Source organism: Rana temporaria, unplaced genomic scaffold, assembly GCF_905171775.1.
Source record: "Rana temporaria unplaced genomic scaffold, aRanTem1.1, whole genome shotgun sequence".
NCBI lineage: Eukaryota > Metazoa > Chordata > Amphibia > Anura > Ranidae > Rana > Rana temporaria.
Genome location: NW_024404551.1, coordinates 1 through 13971, shown reverse-complemented (window position 1 = coordinate 13971; position 13971 = coordinate 1). Strand labels below are relative to the sequence as shown.

The following is a 13971-nucleotide window of genomic DNA, read 5'->3' as shown; positions in this document are numbered from 1 at the left end:
CAAGACTCCACCAAAACAAAAAAGCCTACAGCACCTGGTATTCCCAGGCGGTCTCCCATCCAGGTACTAACCAGGCCCGACCCTGCTTAGCCTCCGAGATCAGACGAGATCGGGCGCTTTCAAGGTGATGTGGCCGTAGGCGATAACCATGGCTGTCCTTAACTCTCTTGAAGATAGCATGGAAGAAAGACTGGGGGAAAAAAGAGATTCAAGACTCCACCAAAACAAAAAAGCCTACAGCACCTGGTATTCCCAGGCGGTCTCCCATCCAGGTACTAACCAGGCCCGACCCTGCTTAGCCTCCGAGATCAGACGAGATCGGGCGCTTTCAAGGTGATGTGGCCGTAGGCGATAACCATGGCTGTCCTTAACTCTCTTGAAGATAGCATGGAAGAAAGACTGGGGGAAAAAAGAGATTCAAGACTCCACCAAAACAAAAAAGCCTACAGCACCTGGTATTCCCAGGCGGTCTCCCATCCAGGTACTAACCAGGCCCGACCCTGCTTAGCCTCCGAGATCAGACGAGATCGGGCGCTTTCAAGGTGATGTGGCCGTAGGCGATAACCATGGCTGTCCTTAACTCTCTTGAAGATAGCATGGAAGAAAGACTGGGGGAAAAAAGAGATTCAAGACTCCACCAAAACAAAAAAGCCTACAGCACCTGGTATTCCCAGGCGGTCTCCCATCCAGGTACTAACCAGGCCCGACCCTGCTTAGCCTCCGAGATCAGACGAGATCGGGCGCTTTCAAGGTGATGTGGCCGTAGGCGATAACCATGGCTGTCCTTAACTCTCTTGAAGATAGCATGGAAGAAAGACTGGGGGAAAAAAGAGATTCAAGACTCCACCAAAACAAAAAAGCCTACAGCACCTGGTATTCCCAGGCGGTCTCCCATCCAGGTACTAACCAGGCCCGACCCTGCTTAGCCTCCGAGATCAGACGAGATCGGGCGCTTTCAAGGTGATGTGGCCGTAGGCGATAACCATGGCTGTCCTTAACTCTCTTGAAGATAGCATGGAAGAAAGACTGGGGGAAAAAAGAGATTCAAGACTCCACCAAAACAAAAAAGCCTACAGCACCTGGTATTCCCAGGCGGTCTCCCATCCAGGTACTAACCAGGCCCGACCCTGCTTAGCCTCCGAGATCAGACGAGATCGGGCGCTTTCAAGGTGATGTGGCCGTAGGCGATAACCATGGCTGTCCTTAACTCTCTTGAAGATAGCATGGAAGAAAGACTGGGGGAAAAAAGAGATTCAAGACTCCACCAAAACAAAAAAGCCTACAGCACCTGGTATTCCCAGGCGGTCTCCCATCCAGGTACTAACCAGGCCCGACCCTGCTTAGCCTCCGAGATCAGACGAGATCGGGCGCTTTCAAGGTGATGTGGCCGTAGGCGATAACCATGGCTGTCCTTAACTCTCTTGAAGATAGCATGGAAGAAAGACTGGGGGAAAAAAGAGATTCAAGACTCCACCAAAACAAAAAAGCCTACAGCACCTGGTATTCCCAGGCGGTCTCCCATCCAGGTACTAACCAGGCCCGACCCTGCTTAGCCTCCGAGATCAGACGAGATCGGGCGCTTTCAAGGTGATGTGGCCGTAGGCGATAACCATGGCTGTCCTTAACTCTCTTGAAGATAGCATGGAAGAAAGACTGGGGGAAAAAAGAGATTCAAGACTCCACCAAAACAAAAAAGCCTACAGCACCTGGTATTCCCAGGCGGTCTCCCATCCAGGTACTAACCAGGCCCGACCCTGCTTAGCCTCCGAGATCAGACGAGATCGGGCGCTTTCAAGGTGATGTGGCCGTAGGCGATAACCATGGCTGTCCTTAACTCTCTTGAAGATAGCATGGAAGAAAGACTGGGGGAAAAAAGAGATTCAAGACTCCACCAAAACAAAAAAGCCTACAGCACCTGGTATTCCCAGGCGGTCTCCCATCCAGGTACTAACCAGGCCCGACCCTGCTTAGCCTCCGAGATCAGACGAGATCGGGCGCTTTCAAGGTGATGTGGCCGTAGGCGATAACCATGGCTGTCCTTAACTCTCTTGAAGATAGCATGGAAGAAAGACTGGGGGAAAAAAGAGATTCAAGACTCCACCAAAACAAAAAAGCCTACAGCACCTGGTATTCCCAGGCGGTCTCCCATCCAGGTACTAACCAGGCCCGACCCTGCTTAGCCTCCGAGATCAGACGAGATCGGGCGCTTTCAAGGTGATGTGGCCGTAGGCGATAACCATGGCTGTCCTTAACTCTCTTGAAGATAGCATGGAAGAAAGACTGGGGGAAAAAAGAGATTCAAGACTCCACCAAAACAAAAAAGCCTACAGCACCTGGTATTCCCAGGCGGTCTCCCATCCAGGTACTAACCAGGCCCGACCCTGCTTAGCCTCCGAGATCAGACGAGATCGGGCGCTTTCAAGGTGATGTGGCCGTAGGCGATAACCATGGCTGTCCTTAACTCTCTTGAAGATAGCATGGAAGAAAGACTGGGGGAAAAAAGAGATTCAAGACTCCACCAAAACAAAAAAGCCTACAGCACCTGGTATTCCCAGGCGGTCTCCCATCCAGGTACTAACCAGGCCCGACCCTGCTTAGCCTCCGAGATCAGACGAGATCGGGCGCTTTCAAGGTGATGTGGCCGTAGGCGATAACCATGGCTGTCCTTAACTCTCTTGAAGATAGCATGGAAGAAAGACTGGGGGAAAAAAGAGATTCAAGACTCCACCAAAACAAAAAAGCCTACAGCACCTGGTATTCCCAGGCGGTCTCCCATCCAGGTACTAACCAGGCCCGACCCTGCTTAGCCTCCGAGATCAGACGAGATCGGGCGCTTTCAAGGTGATGTGGCCGTAGGCGATAACCATGGCTGTCCTTAACTCTCTTGAAGATAGCATGGAAGAAAGACTGGGGGAAAAAAGAGATTCAAGACTCCACCAAAACAAAAAAGCCTACAGCACCTGGTATTCCCAGGCGGTCTCCCATCCAGGTACTAACCAGGCCCGACCCTGCTTAGCCTCCGAGATCAGACGAGATCGGGCGCTTTCAAGGTGATGTGGCCGTAGGCGATAACCATGGCTGTCCTTAACTCTCTTGAAGATAGCATGGAAGAAAGACTGGGGGAAAAAAGAGATTCAAGACTCCACCAAAACAAAAAAGCCTACAGCACCTGGTATTCCCAGGCGGTCTCCCATCCAGGTACTAACCAGGCCCGACCCTGCTTAGCCTCCGAGATCAGACGAGATCGGGCGCTTTCAAGGTGATGTGGCCGTAGGCGATAACCATGGCTGTCCTTAACTCTCTTGAAGATAGCATGGAAGAAAGACTGGGGGAAAAAAGAGATTCAAGACTCCACCAAAACAAAAAAGCCTACAGCACCTGGTATTCCCAGGCGGTCTCCCATCCAGGTACTAACCAGGCCCGACCCTGCTTAGCCTCCGAGATCAGACGAGATCGGGCGCTTTCAAGGTGATGTGGCCGTAGGCGATAACCATGGCTGTCCTTAACTCTCTTGAAGATAGCATGGAAGAAAGACTGGGGGAAAAAAGAGATTCAAGACTCCACCAAAACAAAAAAGCCTACAGCACCTGGTATTCCCAGGCGGTCTCCCATCCAGGTACTAACCAGGCCCGACCCTGCTTAGCCTCCGAGATCAGACGAGATCGGGCGCTTTCAAGGTGATGTGGCCGTAGGCGATAACCATGGCTGTCCTTAACTCTCTTGAAGATAGCATGGAAGAAAGACTGGGGGAAAAAAGAGATTCAAGACTCCACCAAAACAAAAAAGCCTACAGCACCTGGTATTCCCAGGCGGTCTCCCATCCAGGTACTAACCAGGCCCGACCCTGCTTAGCCTCCGAGATCAGACGAGATCGGGCGCTTTCAAGGTGATGTGGCCGTAGGCGATAACCATGGCTGTCCTTAACTCTCTTGAAGATAGCATGGAAGAAAGACTGGGGGAAAAAAGAGATTCAAGACTCCACCAAAACAAAAAAGCCTACAGCACCTGGTATTCCCAGGCGGTCTCCCATCCAGGTACTAACCAGGCCCGACCCTGCTTAGCCTCCGAGATCAGACGAGATCGGGCGCTTTCAAGGTGATGTGGCCGTAGGCGATAACCATGGCTGTCCTTAACTCTCTTGAAGATAGCATGGAAGAAAGACTGGGGGAAAAAAGAGATTCAAGACTCCACCAAAACAAAAAAGCCTACAGCACCTGGTATTCCCAGGCGGTCTCCCATCCAGGTACTAACCAGGCCCGACCCTGCTTAGCCTCCGAGATCAGACGAGATCGGGCGCTTTCAAGGTGATGTGGCCGTAGGCGATAACCATGGCTGTCCTTAACTCTCTTGAAGATAGCATGGAAGAAAGACTGGGGGAAAAAAGAGATTCAAGACTCCACCAAAACAAAAAAGCCTACAGCACCTGGTATTCCCAGGCGGTCTCCCATCCAGGTACTAACCAGGCCCGACCCTGCTTAGCCTCCGAGATCAGACGAGATCGGGCGCTTTCAAGGTGATGTGGCCGTAGGCGATAACCATGGCTGTCCTTAACTCTCTTGAAGATAGCATGGAAGAAAGACTGGGGGAAAAAAGAGATTCAAGACTCCACCAAAACAAAAAAGCCTACAGCACCTGGTATTCCCAGGCGGTCTCCCATCCAGGTACTAACCAGGCCCGACCCTGCTTAGCCTCCGAGATCAGACGAGATCGGGCGCTTTCAAGGTGATGTGGCCGTAGGCGATAACCATGGCTGTCCTTAACTCTCTTGAAGATAGCATGGAAGAAAGACTGGGGGAAAAAAGAGATTCAAGACTCCACCAAAACAAAAAAGCCTACAGCACCTGGTATTCCCAGGCGGTCTCCCATCCAGGTACTAACCAGGCCCGACCCTGCTTAGCCTCCGAGATCAGACGAGATCGGGCGCTTTCAAGGTGATGTGGCCGTAGGCGATAACCATGGCTGTCCTTAACTCTCTTGAAGATAGCATGGAAGAAAGACTGGGGGAAAAAAGAGATTCAAGACTCCACCAAAACAAAAAAGCCTACAGCACCTGGTATTCCCAGGCGGTCTCCCATCCAGGTACTAACCAGGCCCGACCCTGCTTAGCCTCCGAGATCAGACGAGATCGGGCGCTTTCAAGGTGATGTGGCCGTAGGCGATAACCATGGCTGTCCTTAACTCTCTTGAAGATAGCATGGAAGAAAGACTGGGGGAAAAAAGAGATTCAAGACTCCACCAAAACAAAAAAGCCTACAGCACCTGGTATTCCCAGGCGGTCTCCCATCCAGGTACTAACCAGGCCCGACCCTGCTTAGCCTCCGAGATCAGACGAGATCGGGCGCTTTCAAGGTGATGTGGCCGTAGGCGATAACCATGGCTGTCCTTAACTCTCTTGAAGATAGCATGGAAGAAAGACTGGGGGAAAAAAGAGATTCAAGACTCCACCAAAACAAAAAAGCCTACAGCACCTGGTATTCCCAGGCGGTCTCCCATCCAGGTACTAACCAGGCCCGACCCTGCTTAGCCTCCGAGATCAGACGAGATCGGGCGCTTTCAAGGTGATGTGGCCGTAGGCGATAACCATGGCTGTCCTTAACTCTCTTGAAGATAGCATGGAAGAAAGACTGGGGGAAAAAAGAGATTCAAGACTCCACCAAAACAAAAAAGCCTACAGCACCTGGTATTCCCAGGCGGTCTCCCATCCAGGTACTAACCAGGCCCGACCCTGCTTAGCCTCCGAGATCAGACGAGATCGGGCGCTTTCAAGGTGATGTGGCCGTAGGCGATAACCATGGCTGTCCTTAACTCTCTTGAAGATAGCATGGAAGAAAGACTGGGGGAAAAAAGAGATTCAAGACTCCACCAAAACAAAAAAGCCTACAGCACCTGGTATTCCCAGGCGGTCTCCCATCCAGGTACTAACCAGGCCCGACCCTGCTTAGCCTCCGAGATCAGACGAGATCGGGCGCTTTCAAGGTGATGTGGCCGTAGGCGATAACCATGGCTGTCCTTAACTCTCTTGAAGATAGCATGGAAGAAAGACTGGGGGAAAAAAGAGATTCAAGACTCCACCAAAACAAAAAAGCCTACAGCACCTGGTATTCCCAGGCGGTCTCCCATCCAGGTACTAACCAGGCCCGACCCTGCTTAGCCTCCGAGATCAGACGAGATCGGGCGCTTTCAAGGTGATGTGGCCGTAGGCGATAACCATGGCTGTCCTTAACTCTCTTGAAGATAGCATGGAAGAAAGACTGGGGGAAAAAAGAGATTCAAGACTCCACCAAAACAAAAAAGCCTACAGCACCTGGTATTCCCAGGCGGTCTCCCATCCAGGTACTAACCAGGCCCGACCCTGCTTAGCCTCCGAGATCAGACGAGATCGGGCGCTTTCAAGGTGATGTGGCCGTAGGCGATAACCATGGCTGTCCTTAACTCTCTTGAAGATAGCATGGAAGAAAGACTGGGGGAAAAAAGAGATTCAAGACTCCACCAAAACAAAAAAGCCTACAGCACCTGGTATTCCCAGGCGGTCTCCCATCCAGGTACTAACCAGGCCCGACCCTGCTTAGCCTCCGAGATCAGACGAGATCGGGCGCTTTCAAGGTGATGTGGCCGTAGGCGATAACCATGGCTGTCCTTAACTCTCTTGAAGATAGCATGGAAGAAAGACTGGGGGAAAAAAGAGATTCAAGACTCCACCAAAACAAAAAAGCCTACAGCACCTGGTATTCCCAGGTGGTCTCCCATCCAGGTACTAACCAGGCCCGACCCTGCTTAGCCTCCGAGATCAGACGAGATCGGGCGCTTTCAAGGTGATGTGGCCGTAGGCGATAACCATGGCTGTCCTTAACTCTCTTGAAGATAGCATGGAAGAAAGACTGGGGGAAAAAAGAGATTCAAGACTCCACCAAAACAAAAAAGCCTACAGCACCTGGTATTCCCAGGCGGTCTCCCATCCAGGTACTAACCAGGCCCGACCCTGCTTAGCCTCCGAGATCAGACGAGATCGGGCGCTTTCAAGGTGATGTGGCCGTAGGCGATAACCATGGCTGTCCTTAACTCTCTTGAAGATAGCATGGAAGAAAGACTGGGGGAAAAAAGAGATTCAAGACTCCACCAAAACAAAAAAGCCTACAGCACCTGGTATTCCCAGGCGGTCTCCCATCCAGGTACTAACCAGGCCCGACCCTGCTTAGCCTCCGAGATCAGACGAGATCGGGCGCTTTCAAGGTGATGTGGCCGTAGGCGATAACCATGGCTGTCCTTAACTCTCTTGAAGATAGCATGGAAGAAAGACTGGGGGAAAAAAGAGATTCAAGACTCCACCAAAACAAAAAAGCCTACAGCACCTGGTATTCCCAGGCGGTCTCCCATCCAGGTACTAACCAGGCCCGACCCTGCTTAGCCTCCGAGATCAGACGAGATCGGGCGCTTTCAAGGTGATGTGGCCGTAGGCGATAACCATGGCTGTCCTTAACTCTCTTGAAGATAGCATGGAAGAAAGACTGGGGGAAAAAAGAGATTCAAGACTCCACCAAAACAAAAAAGCCTACAGCACCTGGTATTCCCAGGCGGTCTCCCATCCAGGTACTAACCAGGCCCGACCCTGCTTAGCCTCCGAGATCAGACGAGATCGGGCGCTTTCAAGGTGATGTGGCCGTAGGCGATAACCATGGCTGTCCTTAACTCTCTTGAAGATAGCATGGAAGAAAGACTGGGGGAAAAAAGAGATTCAAGACTCCACCAAAACAAAAAAGCCTACAGCACCTGGTATTCCCAGGCGGTCTCCCATCCAGGTACTAACCAGGCCCGACCCTGCTTAGCCTCCGAGATCAGACGAGATCGGGCGCTTTCAAGGTGATGTGGCCGTAGGCGATAACCATGGCTGTCCTTAACTCTCTTGAAGATAGCATGGAAGAAAGACTGGGGGAAAAAAGAGATTCAAGACTCCACCAAAACAAAAAAGCCTACAGCACCTGGTATTCCCAGGCGGTCTCCCATCCAGGTACTAACCAGGCCCGACCCTGCTTAGCCTCCGAGATCAGACGAGATCGGGCGCTTTCAAGGTGATGTGGCCGTAGGCGATAACCATGGCTGTCCTTAACTCTCTTGAAGATAGCATGGAAGAAAGACTGGGGGAAAAAAGAGATTCAAGACTCCACCAAAACAAAAAAGCCTACATCACCTGGTATTCCCAGGCGGTCTCCCATCCAGGTACTAACCAGGCCCGACCCTGCTTAGCCTCCGAGATCAGACGAGATCGGGCGCTTTCAAGGTGATGTGGCCGTAGGCGATAACCATGGCTGTCCTTAACTCTCTTGAAGATAGCATGGAAGAAAGACTGGGGGAAAAAAGAGATTCAAGACTCCACCAAAACAAAAAAGCCTACAGCACCTGGTATTCCCAGGCGGTCTCCCATCCAGGTACTAACCAGGCCCGACCCTGCTTAGCCTCCGAGATCAGACGAGATCGGGCGCTTTCAAGGTGATGTGGCCGTAGGCGATAACCATGGCTGTCCTTAACTCTCTTGAAGATAGCATGGAAGAAAGACTGGGGGAAAAAAGAGATTCAAGACTCCACCAAAACAAAAAAGCCTACAGCACCTGGTATTCCCAGGCGGTCTCCCATCCAGGTACTAACCAGGCCCGACCCTGCTTAGCCTCCGAGATCAGACGAGATCGGGCGCTTTCAAGGTGATGTGGCCGTAGGCGATAACCATGGCTGTCCTTAACTCTCTTGAAGATAGCATGGAAGAAAGACTGGGGGAAAAAAGAGATTCAAGACTCCACCAAAACAAAAAAGCCTACAGCACCTGGTATTCCCAGGCGGTCTCCCATCCAGGTACTAACCAGGCCCGACCCTGCTTAGCCTCCGAGATCAGACGAGATCGGGCGCTTTCAAGGTGATGTGGCCGTAGGCGATAACCATGGCTGTCCTTAACTCTCTTGAAGATAGCATGGAAGAAAGACTGGGGGAAAAAAGAGATTCAAGACTCCACCAAAACAAAAAAGCCTACAGCACCTGGTATTCCCAGGCGGTCTCCCATCCAGGTACTAACCAGGCCCGACCCTGCTTAGCCTCCGAGATCAGACGAGATCGGGCGCTTTCAAGGTGATGTGGCCGTAGGCGATAACCATGGCTGTCCTTAACTCTCTTGAAGATAGCATGGAAGAAAGACTGGGGGAAAAAAGAGATTCAAGACTCCACCAAAACAAAAAAGCCTACAGCACCTGGTATTCCCAGGCGGTCTCCCATCCAGGTACTAACCAGGCCCGACCCTGCTTAGCCTCCGAGATCAGACGAGATCGGGCGCTTTCAAGGTGATGTGGCCGTAGGCGATAACCATGGCTGTCCTTAACTCTCTTGAAGATAGCATGGAAGAAAGACTGGGGGAAAAAAGAGATTCAAGACTCCACCAAAACAAAAAAGCCTACAGCACCTGGTATTCCCAGGCGGTCTCCCATCCAGGTACTAACCAGGCCCGACCCTGCTTAGCCTCCGAGATCAGACGAGATCGGGCGCTTTCAAGGTGATGTGGCCGTAGGCGATAACCATGGCTGTCCTTAACTCTCTTGAAGATAGCATGGAAGAAAGACTGGGGGAAAAAAGAGATTCAAGACTCCACCAAAACAAAAAAGCCTACAGCACCTGGTATTCCCAGGCGGTCTCCCATCCAGGTACTAACCAGGCCCGACCCTGCTTAGCCTCCGAGATCAGACGAGATCGGGCGCTTTCAAGGTGATGTGGCCGTAGGCGATAACCATGGCTGTCCTTAACTCTCTTGAAGATAGCATGGAAGAAAGACTGGGAGAAAAAAGAGATTCAAGACTCCACCAAAACAAAAAAGCCTACAGCACCTGGTATTCCCAGGCGGTCTCCCATCCAGGTACTAACCAGGCCCGACCCTGCTTAGCCTCCGAGATCAGACGAGATCGGGCGCTTTCAAGGTGATGTGGCCGTAGGCGATAACCATGGCTGTCCTTAACTCTCTTGAAGATAGCATGGAAGAAAGACTGGGGGAAAAAAGAGATTCAAGACTCCACCAAAACAAAAAAGCCTACAGCACCTGGTATTCCCAGGCGGTCTCCCATCCAGGTACTAACCAGGCCCGACCCTGCTTAGCCTCCGAGATCAGACGAGATCGGGCGCTTTCAAGGTGATGTGGCCGTAGGCTATAACCATGGCTGTCCTTAACTCTCTTGAAGATAGCATGGAAGAAAGACTGGGGGAAAAAAGAGATTCAAGACTCCACCAAAACAAAAAAGCCTACAGCACCTGGTATTCCCAGGCGGTCTCCCATCCAGGTACTAACCAGGCCCGACCCTGCTTAGCCTCCGAGATCAGACGAGATCGGGCGCTTTCAAGGTGATGTGGCCGTAGGCGATAACCATGGCTGTCCTTAACTCTCTTGAAGATAGCATGGAAGAAAGACTGGGGGAAAAAAGAGATTCAAGACTCCACCAAAACAAAAAAGCCTACAGCACCTGGTATTCCCAGGCGGTCTCCCATCCAGGTACTAACCAGGCCCGACCCTGCTTAGCCTCCGAGATCAGACGAGATCGGGCGCTTTCAAGGTGATGTGGCCGTAGGCGATAACCATGGCTGTCCTTAACTCTCTTGAAGATAGCATGGAAGAAAGACTGGGGGAAAAAAGAGATTCAAGACTCCACCAAAACAAAAAAGCCTACAGCACCTGGTATTCCCAGGCGGTCTCCCATCCAGGTACTAACCAGGCCCGACCCTGCTTAGCCTCCGAGATCAGACGAGATCGGGCGCTTTCAAGGTGATGTGGCCGTAGGCGATAACCATGGCTGTCCTTAACTCTCTTGAAGATAGCATGGAAGAAAGACTGGGGGAAAAAAGAGATTCAAGACTCCACCAAAACAAAAAAGCCTACAGCACCTGGTATTCCCAGGCGGTCTCCCATCCAGGTACTAACCAGGCCCGACCCTGCTTAGCCTCCGAGATCAGACGAGATCGGGCGCTTTCAAGGTGATGTGGCCGTAGGCGATAACCATGGCTGTCCTTAACTCTCTTGAAGATAGCATGGAAGAAAGACTGGGGGAAAAAAGAGATTCAAGACTCCACCAAAACAAAAAAGCCTACAGCACCTGGTATTCCCAGGCGGTCTCCCATCCAGGTACTAACCAGGCCCGACCCTGCTTAGCCTCCGAGATCAGACGAGATCGGGCGCTTTCAAGGTGATGTGGCCGTAGGCGATAACCATGGCTGTCCTTAACTCTCTTGAAGATAGCATGGAAGAAAGACTGGGGGAAAAAAGAGATTCAAGACTCCACCAAAACAAAAAAGCCTACAGCACCTGGTATTCCCAGGCGGTCTCCCATCCAGGTACTAACCAGGCCCGACCCTGCTTAGCCTCCGAGATCAGACGAGATCGGGCGCTTTCAAGGTGATGTGGCCGTAGGCGATAACCATGGCTGTCCTTAACTCTCTTGAAGATAGCATGGAAGAAAGACTGGGGGAAAAAAGAGATTCAAGACTCCACCAAAACAAAAAAGCCTACAGCACCTGGTATTCCCAGGCGGTCTCCCATCCAGGTACTAACCAGGCCCGACCCTGCTTAGCCTCCGAGATCAGACGAGATCGGGCGCTTTCAAGGTGATGTGGCCGTAGGCGATAACCATGGCTGTCCTTAACTCTCTTGAAGATAGCATGGAAGAAAGACTGGGGGAAAAAAGAGATTCAAGACTCCACCAAAACAAAAAAGCCTACAGCACCTGGTATTCCCAGGCGGTCTCCCATCCAGGTACTAACCAGGCCCGACCCTGCTTAGCCTCCGAGATCAGACGAGATCGGGCGCTTTCAAGGTGATGTGGCCGTAGGCGATAACCATGGCTGTCCTTAACTCTCTTGAAGATAGCATGGAAGAAAGACTGGGGGAAAAAAGAGATTCAAGACTCCACCAAAACAAAAAAGCCTACAGCACCTGGTATTCCCAGGCGGTCTCCCATCCAGGTACTAACCAGGCCCGACCCTGCTTAGCCTCCGAGATCAGACGAGATCGGGCGCTTTCAAGGTGATGTGGCCGTAGGCGATAACCATGGCTGTCCTTAACTCTCTTGAAGATAGCATGGAAGAAAGACTGGGGGAAAAAAAGAGATTCAAGACTCCACCAAAACAAAAAAGCCTACAGCACCTGGTATTCCCAGGCGGTCTCCCATCCAGGTACTAACCAGGCCCGACCCTGCTTAGCCTCCGAGATCAGACGAGATCGGGCGCTTTCAAGGTGATGTGGCCGTAGGCGATAACCATGGCTGTCCTTAACTCTCTTGAAGATAGCATGGAAGAAAGACTGGGGGAAAAAAGAGATTCAAGACTCCACCAAAACAAAAAAGCCTACAGCACCTGGTATTCCCAGGCGGTCTCCCATCCAGGTACTAACCAGGCCCGACCCTGCTTAGCCTCCGAGATCAGACGAGATCGGGCGCTTTCAGGGTGATGTGGCCGTAGGCGATAACCATGGCTGTCCTTAACTCTCTTGAAGATAGCATGGAAGAAAGACTGGGGGAAAAAAGAGATTCAAGACTCCACCAAAACAAAAAAGCCTACAGCACCTGGTATTGCCAGGCGGTCTCCCATCCAGGTACTAACCAGGCCCGACCCTGCTTAGCCTCCGAGATCAGACGAGATCGGGCGCTTTCAAGGTGATGTGGCCGTAGGCGATAACCATGGCTGTCCTTAACTCTCTTGAAGATAGCATGGAAGAAAGACTGGGGGAAAAAAGAGATTCAAGACTCCACCAAAACAAAAAAGCCTACAGCACCTGGTATTCCCAGGCGGTCTCCCATCCAGGTACTAACCAGGCCCGACCCTGCTTAGCCTCCGAGATCAGACGAGATCGGGCGCTTTCAAGGTGATGTGGCCGTAGGCGATAACCATGGCTGTCCTTAACTCTCTTGAAGATAGCATGGAAGAAAGACTGGGGGAAAAAAAGAGATTCAAGACTCCACCAAAACAAAAAAGCCTACAGCACCTGGTATTCCCAGGCGGTCTCCCATCCAGGTACTAACCAGGCCCGACCCTGCTTAGCCTCCGAGATCAGACGAGATCGGGCGCTTTCAAGGTGATGTGGCCGTAGGCGATAACCATGGCTGTCCTTAACTCTCTTGAAGATAGCATGGAAGAAAGACTGGGGGAAAAAAGAGATTCAAGACTCCACCAAAACAAAAAAAGCCTACAGCACCTGGTATTCCCAGGCGGTCTCCCATCCAGGTACTAACCAGGCCCGACCCTGCTTAGCCTCCGAGATCAGACGAGATCGGGCGCTTTCAAGGTGATGTGGCCGTAGGCGATAACCATGGCTGTCCTTAACTCTCTTGAAGATAGCATGGAAGAAAGACTGGGGGAAAAAAGAGATTCAAGACTCCACCAAAACAAAAAAGCCTACAGCACCTGGTATTCCCAGGCGGTCTCCCATCCAGGTACTAACCAGGCCCGACCCTGCTTAGCCTCCGAGATCAGACGAGATCGGGCGCTTTCAAGGTGATGTGGCCGTAGGCGATAACCATGGCTGTCCTTAACTCTCTTGAAGATAGCATGGAAGAAAGACTGGGGGAAAAAAGAGATTCAAGACTCCACCAAAACAAAAAAAGCCTACAGCACCTGGTATTCCCAGGCGGTCTCCCATCCAGGTACTAACCAGGCCCGACCCTGCTTAGCCTCCGAGATCAGACGAGATCGGGCGCTTTCAAGGTGATGTGGCCGTAGGCGATAACCATGGCTGTCCTTAACTCTCTTGAAGATAGCATGGAAGAAAGACTGGGGGAAAAAAGAGATTCAAGACTCCACCAAAACAAAAAAGCCTACAGCACCTGGTATTCCCAGGCGGTCTCCCATCCAGGTACTAACCAGGCCCGACCCTGCTTAGCCTCCGAGATCAGACGAGATCGGGCGCTTTCAAGGTGATGTGGCCGTAGGCGATAACCATGGCTGTCCTTAACTCTCTTGAAG

At 51.7% G+C, this 13971-nt stretch overlaps 67 non-coding genes across 67 annotated transcripts; all 67 read right to left on the bottom strand.

Moving 5' to 3' along the window:
• Positions 1 to 22: 22 nt before the first annotated feature.
• Positions 23 to 141, bottom strand: LOC120922311. Its single transcript, XR_005745217.1, has one exon. It is a non-coding gene; the product is annotated as a 5S ribosomal RNA (ribosomal RNA).
• Positions 142 to 231: 90 nt separating this feature from the next.
• LOC120922309 lies at positions 232 to 350 on the bottom strand. Its single transcript, XR_005745215.1, has one exon. It is a non-coding gene; the product is annotated as a 5S ribosomal RNA (ribosomal RNA).
• Positions 351 to 440: 90 nt separating this feature from the next.
• On the bottom strand, positions 441 to 559 carry LOC120922308. Its single transcript, XR_005745214.1, has one exon. It is a non-coding gene; the product is annotated as a 5S ribosomal RNA (ribosomal RNA).
• Positions 560 to 649: 90 nt separating this feature from the next.
• Positions 650 to 768, bottom strand: LOC120922307. Its single transcript, XR_005745213.1, has one exon. It is a non-coding gene; the product is annotated as a 5S ribosomal RNA (ribosomal RNA).
• A 90-nt stretch (positions 769 to 858) lies between these two features.
• On the bottom strand, positions 859 to 977 carry LOC120922306. Its single transcript, XR_005745212.1, has one exon. It is a non-coding gene; the product is annotated as a 5S ribosomal RNA (ribosomal RNA).
• Positions 978 to 1067: 90 nt separating this feature from the next.
• LOC120922305 lies at positions 1068 to 1186 on the bottom strand. The gene has a single exon (XR_005745210.1). It is a non-coding gene; the product is annotated as a 5S ribosomal RNA (ribosomal RNA).
• Positions 1187 to 1276: 90 nt separating this feature from the next.
• Positions 1277 to 1395, bottom strand: LOC120922303. Its single transcript, XR_005745208.1, has one exon. It is a non-coding gene; the product is annotated as a 5S ribosomal RNA (ribosomal RNA).
• Positions 1396 to 1485: 90 nt separating this feature from the next.
• Positions 1486 to 1604, bottom strand: LOC120922302. The gene has a single exon (XR_005745207.1). It is a non-coding gene; the product is annotated as a 5S ribosomal RNA (ribosomal RNA).
• A 90-nt stretch (positions 1605 to 1694) lies between these two features.
• LOC120922300 lies at positions 1695 to 1813 on the bottom strand. The gene has a single exon (XR_005745206.1). It is a non-coding gene; the product is annotated as a 5S ribosomal RNA (ribosomal RNA).
• A 90-nt stretch (positions 1814 to 1903) lies between these two features.
• LOC120922299 lies at positions 1904 to 2022 on the bottom strand. Its single transcript, XR_005745205.1, has one exon. It is a non-coding gene; the product is annotated as a 5S ribosomal RNA (ribosomal RNA).
• A 90-nt stretch (positions 2023 to 2112) lies between these two features.
• Positions 2113 to 2231, bottom strand: LOC120922298. Its single transcript, XR_005745204.1, has one exon. It is a non-coding gene; the product is annotated as a 5S ribosomal RNA (ribosomal RNA).
• Positions 2232 to 2321: 90 nt separating this feature from the next.
• Positions 2322 to 2440, bottom strand: LOC120922296. Its single transcript, XR_005745202.1, has one exon. It is a non-coding gene; the product is annotated as a 5S ribosomal RNA (ribosomal RNA).
• Positions 2441 to 2530: 90 nt separating this feature from the next.
• On the bottom strand, positions 2531 to 2649 carry LOC120922295. The gene has a single exon (XR_005745201.1). It is a non-coding gene; the product is annotated as a 5S ribosomal RNA (ribosomal RNA).
• A 90-nt stretch (positions 2650 to 2739) lies between these two features.
• On the bottom strand, positions 2740 to 2858 carry LOC120922294. Its single transcript, XR_005745199.1, has one exon. It is a non-coding gene; the product is annotated as a 5S ribosomal RNA (ribosomal RNA).
• A 90-nt stretch (positions 2859 to 2948) lies between these two features.
• Positions 2949 to 3067, bottom strand: LOC120922293. Its single transcript, XR_005745198.1, has one exon. It is a non-coding gene; the product is annotated as a 5S ribosomal RNA (ribosomal RNA).
• A 90-nt stretch (positions 3068 to 3157) lies between these two features.
• On the bottom strand, positions 3158 to 3276 carry LOC120922292. Its single transcript, XR_005745197.1, has one exon. It is a non-coding gene; the product is annotated as a 5S ribosomal RNA (ribosomal RNA).
• Positions 3277 to 3366: 90 nt separating this feature from the next.
• Positions 3367 to 3485, bottom strand: LOC120922291. Its single transcript, XR_005745196.1, has one exon. It is a non-coding gene; the product is annotated as a 5S ribosomal RNA (ribosomal RNA).
• A 90-nt stretch (positions 3486 to 3575) lies between these two features.
• LOC120922290 lies at positions 3576 to 3694 on the bottom strand. The gene has a single exon (XR_005745195.1). It is a non-coding gene; the product is annotated as a 5S ribosomal RNA (ribosomal RNA).
• A 90-nt stretch (positions 3695 to 3784) lies between these two features.
• Positions 3785 to 3903, bottom strand: LOC120922289. Its single transcript, XR_005745193.1, has one exon. It is a non-coding gene; the product is annotated as a 5S ribosomal RNA (ribosomal RNA).
• A 90-nt stretch (positions 3904 to 3993) lies between these two features.
• LOC120922288 lies at positions 3994 to 4112 on the bottom strand. The gene has a single exon (XR_005745192.1). It is a non-coding gene; the product is annotated as a 5S ribosomal RNA (ribosomal RNA).
• A 90-nt stretch (positions 4113 to 4202) lies between these two features.
• Positions 4203 to 4321, bottom strand: LOC120922287. Its single transcript, XR_005745191.1, has one exon. It is a non-coding gene; the product is annotated as a 5S ribosomal RNA (ribosomal RNA).
• Positions 4322 to 4411: 90 nt separating this feature from the next.
• On the bottom strand, positions 4412 to 4530 carry LOC120922284. The gene has a single exon (XR_005745189.1). It is a non-coding gene; the product is annotated as a 5S ribosomal RNA (ribosomal RNA).
• Positions 4531 to 4620: 90 nt separating this feature from the next.
• Positions 4621 to 4739, bottom strand: LOC120922283. The gene has a single exon (XR_005745188.1). It is a non-coding gene; the product is annotated as a 5S ribosomal RNA (ribosomal RNA).
• Positions 4740 to 4829: 90 nt separating this feature from the next.
• LOC120922282 lies at positions 4830 to 4948 on the bottom strand. The gene has a single exon (XR_005745187.1). It is a non-coding gene; the product is annotated as a 5S ribosomal RNA (ribosomal RNA).
• A 90-nt stretch (positions 4949 to 5038) lies between these two features.
• On the bottom strand, positions 5039 to 5157 carry LOC120922281. Its single transcript, XR_005745186.1, has one exon. It is a non-coding gene; the product is annotated as a 5S ribosomal RNA (ribosomal RNA).
• Positions 5158 to 5247: 90 nt separating this feature from the next.
• On the bottom strand, positions 5248 to 5366 carry LOC120922280. The gene has a single exon (XR_005745185.1). It is a non-coding gene; the product is annotated as a 5S ribosomal RNA (ribosomal RNA).
• A 90-nt stretch (positions 5367 to 5456) lies between these two features.
• LOC120922279 lies at positions 5457 to 5575 on the bottom strand. The gene has a single exon (XR_005745184.1). It is a non-coding gene; the product is annotated as a 5S ribosomal RNA (ribosomal RNA).
• A 90-nt stretch (positions 5576 to 5665) lies between these two features.
• On the bottom strand, positions 5666 to 5784 carry LOC120922278. The gene has a single exon (XR_005745183.1). It is a non-coding gene; the product is annotated as a 5S ribosomal RNA (ribosomal RNA).
• A 90-nt stretch (positions 5785 to 5874) lies between these two features.
• On the bottom strand, positions 5875 to 5993 carry LOC120922277. Its single transcript, XR_005745182.1, has one exon. It is a non-coding gene; the product is annotated as a 5S ribosomal RNA (ribosomal RNA).
• A 90-nt stretch (positions 5994 to 6083) lies between these two features.
• LOC120922276 lies at positions 6084 to 6202 on the bottom strand. The gene has a single exon (XR_005745181.1). It is a non-coding gene; the product is annotated as a 5S ribosomal RNA (ribosomal RNA).
• Positions 6203 to 6292: 90 nt separating this feature from the next.
• On the bottom strand, positions 6293 to 6411 carry LOC120922275. Its single transcript, XR_005745180.1, has one exon. It is a non-coding gene; the product is annotated as a 5S ribosomal RNA (ribosomal RNA).
• Positions 6412 to 6501: 90 nt separating this feature from the next.
• On the bottom strand, positions 6502 to 6620 carry LOC120922273. The gene has a single exon (XR_005745178.1). It is a non-coding gene; the product is annotated as a 5S ribosomal RNA (ribosomal RNA).
• A 90-nt stretch (positions 6621 to 6710) lies between these two features.
• On the bottom strand, positions 6711 to 6829 carry LOC120922236. The gene has a single exon (XR_005745142.1). It is a non-coding gene; the product is annotated as a 5S ribosomal RNA (ribosomal RNA).
• A 90-nt stretch (positions 6830 to 6919) lies between these two features.
• LOC120922272 lies at positions 6920 to 7038 on the bottom strand. Its single transcript, XR_005745177.1, has one exon. It is a non-coding gene; the product is annotated as a 5S ribosomal RNA (ribosomal RNA).
• A 90-nt stretch (positions 7039 to 7128) lies between these two features.
• Positions 7129 to 7247, bottom strand: LOC120922271. The gene has a single exon (XR_005745176.1). It is a non-coding gene; the product is annotated as a 5S ribosomal RNA (ribosomal RNA).
• Positions 7248 to 7337: 90 nt separating this feature from the next.
• LOC120922270 lies at positions 7338 to 7456 on the bottom strand. Its single transcript, XR_005745175.1, has one exon. It is a non-coding gene; the product is annotated as a 5S ribosomal RNA (ribosomal RNA).
• Positions 7457 to 7546: 90 nt separating this feature from the next.
• On the bottom strand, positions 7547 to 7665 carry LOC120922269. Its single transcript, XR_005745174.1, has one exon. It is a non-coding gene; the product is annotated as a 5S ribosomal RNA (ribosomal RNA).
• Positions 7666 to 7755: 90 nt separating this feature from the next.
• LOC120922268 lies at positions 7756 to 7874 on the bottom strand. Its single transcript, XR_005745173.1, has one exon. It is a non-coding gene; the product is annotated as a 5S ribosomal RNA (ribosomal RNA).
• A 90-nt stretch (positions 7875 to 7964) lies between these two features.
• LOC120922267 lies at positions 7965 to 8083 on the bottom strand. Its single transcript, XR_005745172.1, has one exon. It is a non-coding gene; the product is annotated as a 5S ribosomal RNA (ribosomal RNA).
• Positions 8084 to 8173: 90 nt separating this feature from the next.
• LOC120922451 lies at positions 8174 to 8292 on the bottom strand. The gene has a single exon (XR_005745351.1). It is a non-coding gene; the product is annotated as a 5S ribosomal RNA (ribosomal RNA).
• A 90-nt stretch (positions 8293 to 8382) lies between these two features.
• LOC120922266 lies at positions 8383 to 8501 on the bottom strand. Its single transcript, XR_005745171.1, has one exon. It is a non-coding gene; the product is annotated as a 5S ribosomal RNA (ribosomal RNA).
• Positions 8502 to 8591: 90 nt separating this feature from the next.
• LOC120922265 lies at positions 8592 to 8710 on the bottom strand. Its single transcript, XR_005745170.1, has one exon. It is a non-coding gene; the product is annotated as a 5S ribosomal RNA (ribosomal RNA).
• Positions 8711 to 8800: 90 nt separating this feature from the next.
• Positions 8801 to 8919, bottom strand: LOC120922264. Its single transcript, XR_005745169.1, has one exon. It is a non-coding gene; the product is annotated as a 5S ribosomal RNA (ribosomal RNA).
• Positions 8920 to 9009: 90 nt separating this feature from the next.
• Positions 9010 to 9128, bottom strand: LOC120922262. Its single transcript, XR_005745167.1, has one exon. It is a non-coding gene; the product is annotated as a 5S ribosomal RNA (ribosomal RNA).
• A 90-nt stretch (positions 9129 to 9218) lies between these two features.
• On the bottom strand, positions 9219 to 9337 carry LOC120922261. Its single transcript, XR_005745166.1, has one exon. It is a non-coding gene; the product is annotated as a 5S ribosomal RNA (ribosomal RNA).
• Positions 9338 to 9427: 90 nt separating this feature from the next.
• LOC120922260 lies at positions 9428 to 9546 on the bottom strand. The gene has a single exon (XR_005745165.1). It is a non-coding gene; the product is annotated as a 5S ribosomal RNA (ribosomal RNA).
• Positions 9547 to 9636: 90 nt separating this feature from the next.
• On the bottom strand, positions 9637 to 9755 carry LOC120922258. Its single transcript, XR_005745164.1, has one exon. It is a non-coding gene; the product is annotated as a 5S ribosomal RNA (ribosomal RNA).
• A 90-nt stretch (positions 9756 to 9845) lies between these two features.
• On the bottom strand, positions 9846 to 9964 carry LOC120922257. The gene has a single exon (XR_005745163.1). It is a non-coding gene; the product is annotated as a 5S ribosomal RNA (ribosomal RNA).
• A 90-nt stretch (positions 9965 to 10054) lies between these two features.
• LOC120922256 lies at positions 10055 to 10173 on the bottom strand. The gene has a single exon (XR_005745162.1). It is a non-coding gene; the product is annotated as a 5S ribosomal RNA (ribosomal RNA).
• Positions 10174 to 10263: 90 nt separating this feature from the next.
• LOC120922255 lies at positions 10264 to 10382 on the bottom strand. Its single transcript, XR_005745161.1, has one exon. It is a non-coding gene; the product is annotated as a 5S ribosomal RNA (ribosomal RNA).
• A 90-nt stretch (positions 10383 to 10472) lies between these two features.
• Positions 10473 to 10591, bottom strand: LOC120922254. Its single transcript, XR_005745160.1, has one exon. It is a non-coding gene; the product is annotated as a 5S ribosomal RNA (ribosomal RNA).
• A 90-nt stretch (positions 10592 to 10681) lies between these two features.
• On the bottom strand, positions 10682 to 10800 carry LOC120922253. Its single transcript, XR_005745159.1, has one exon. It is a non-coding gene; the product is annotated as a 5S ribosomal RNA (ribosomal RNA).
• A 90-nt stretch (positions 10801 to 10890) lies between these two features.
• On the bottom strand, positions 10891 to 11009 carry LOC120922252. The gene has a single exon (XR_005745158.1). It is a non-coding gene; the product is annotated as a 5S ribosomal RNA (ribosomal RNA).
• Positions 11010 to 11099: 90 nt separating this feature from the next.
• LOC120922250 lies at positions 11100 to 11218 on the bottom strand. Its single transcript, XR_005745156.1, has one exon. It is a non-coding gene; the product is annotated as a 5S ribosomal RNA (ribosomal RNA).
• A 90-nt stretch (positions 11219 to 11308) lies between these two features.
• Positions 11309 to 11427, bottom strand: LOC120922249. The gene has a single exon (XR_005745155.1). It is a non-coding gene; the product is annotated as a 5S ribosomal RNA (ribosomal RNA).
• Positions 11428 to 11517: 90 nt separating this feature from the next.
• On the bottom strand, positions 11518 to 11636 carry LOC120922248. Its single transcript, XR_005745154.1, has one exon. It is a non-coding gene; the product is annotated as a 5S ribosomal RNA (ribosomal RNA).
• Positions 11637 to 11726: 90 nt separating this feature from the next.
• On the bottom strand, positions 11727 to 11845 carry LOC120922247. Its single transcript, XR_005745153.1, has one exon. It is a non-coding gene; the product is annotated as a 5S ribosomal RNA (ribosomal RNA).
• A 90-nt stretch (positions 11846 to 11935) lies between these two features.
• On the bottom strand, positions 11936 to 12054 carry LOC120922246. Its single transcript, XR_005745152.1, has one exon. It is a non-coding gene; the product is annotated as a 5S ribosomal RNA (ribosomal RNA).
• A 91-nt stretch (positions 12055 to 12145) lies between these two features.
• On the bottom strand, positions 12146 to 12264 carry LOC120922245. Its single transcript, XR_005745151.1, has one exon. It is a non-coding gene; the product is annotated as a 5S ribosomal RNA (ribosomal RNA).
• Positions 12265 to 12354: 90 nt separating this feature from the next.
• Positions 12355 to 12473, bottom strand: LOC120922304. Its single transcript, XR_005745209.1, has one exon. It is a non-coding gene; the product is annotated as a 5S ribosomal RNA (ribosomal RNA).
• A 90-nt stretch (positions 12474 to 12563) lies between these two features.
• On the bottom strand, positions 12564 to 12682 carry LOC120922457. The gene has a single exon (XR_005745357.1). It is a non-coding gene; the product is annotated as a 5S ribosomal RNA (ribosomal RNA).
• Positions 12683 to 12772: 90 nt separating this feature from the next.
• On the bottom strand, positions 12773 to 12891 carry LOC120922244. The gene has a single exon (XR_005745150.1). It is a non-coding gene; the product is annotated as a 5S ribosomal RNA (ribosomal RNA).
• A 91-nt stretch (positions 12892 to 12982) lies between these two features.
• LOC120922243 lies at positions 12983 to 13101 on the bottom strand. The gene has a single exon (XR_005745149.1). It is a non-coding gene; the product is annotated as a 5S ribosomal RNA (ribosomal RNA).
• Positions 13102 to 13192: 91 nt separating this feature from the next.
• On the bottom strand, positions 13193 to 13311 carry LOC120922242. The gene has a single exon (XR_005745148.1). It is a non-coding gene; the product is annotated as a 5S ribosomal RNA (ribosomal RNA).
• Positions 13312 to 13401: 90 nt separating this feature from the next.
• Positions 13402 to 13520, bottom strand: LOC120922241. The gene has a single exon (XR_005745147.1). It is a non-coding gene; the product is annotated as a 5S ribosomal RNA (ribosomal RNA).
• Positions 13521 to 13611: 91 nt separating this feature from the next.
• On the bottom strand, positions 13612 to 13730 carry LOC120922239. Its single transcript, XR_005745145.1, has one exon. It is a non-coding gene; the product is annotated as a 5S ribosomal RNA (ribosomal RNA).
• A 90-nt stretch (positions 13731 to 13820) lies between these two features.
• Positions 13821 to 13939, bottom strand: LOC120922238. Its single transcript, XR_005745144.1, has one exon. It is a non-coding gene; the product is annotated as a 5S ribosomal RNA (ribosomal RNA).
• Positions 13940 to 13971: the final 32 nt, after the last annotated feature.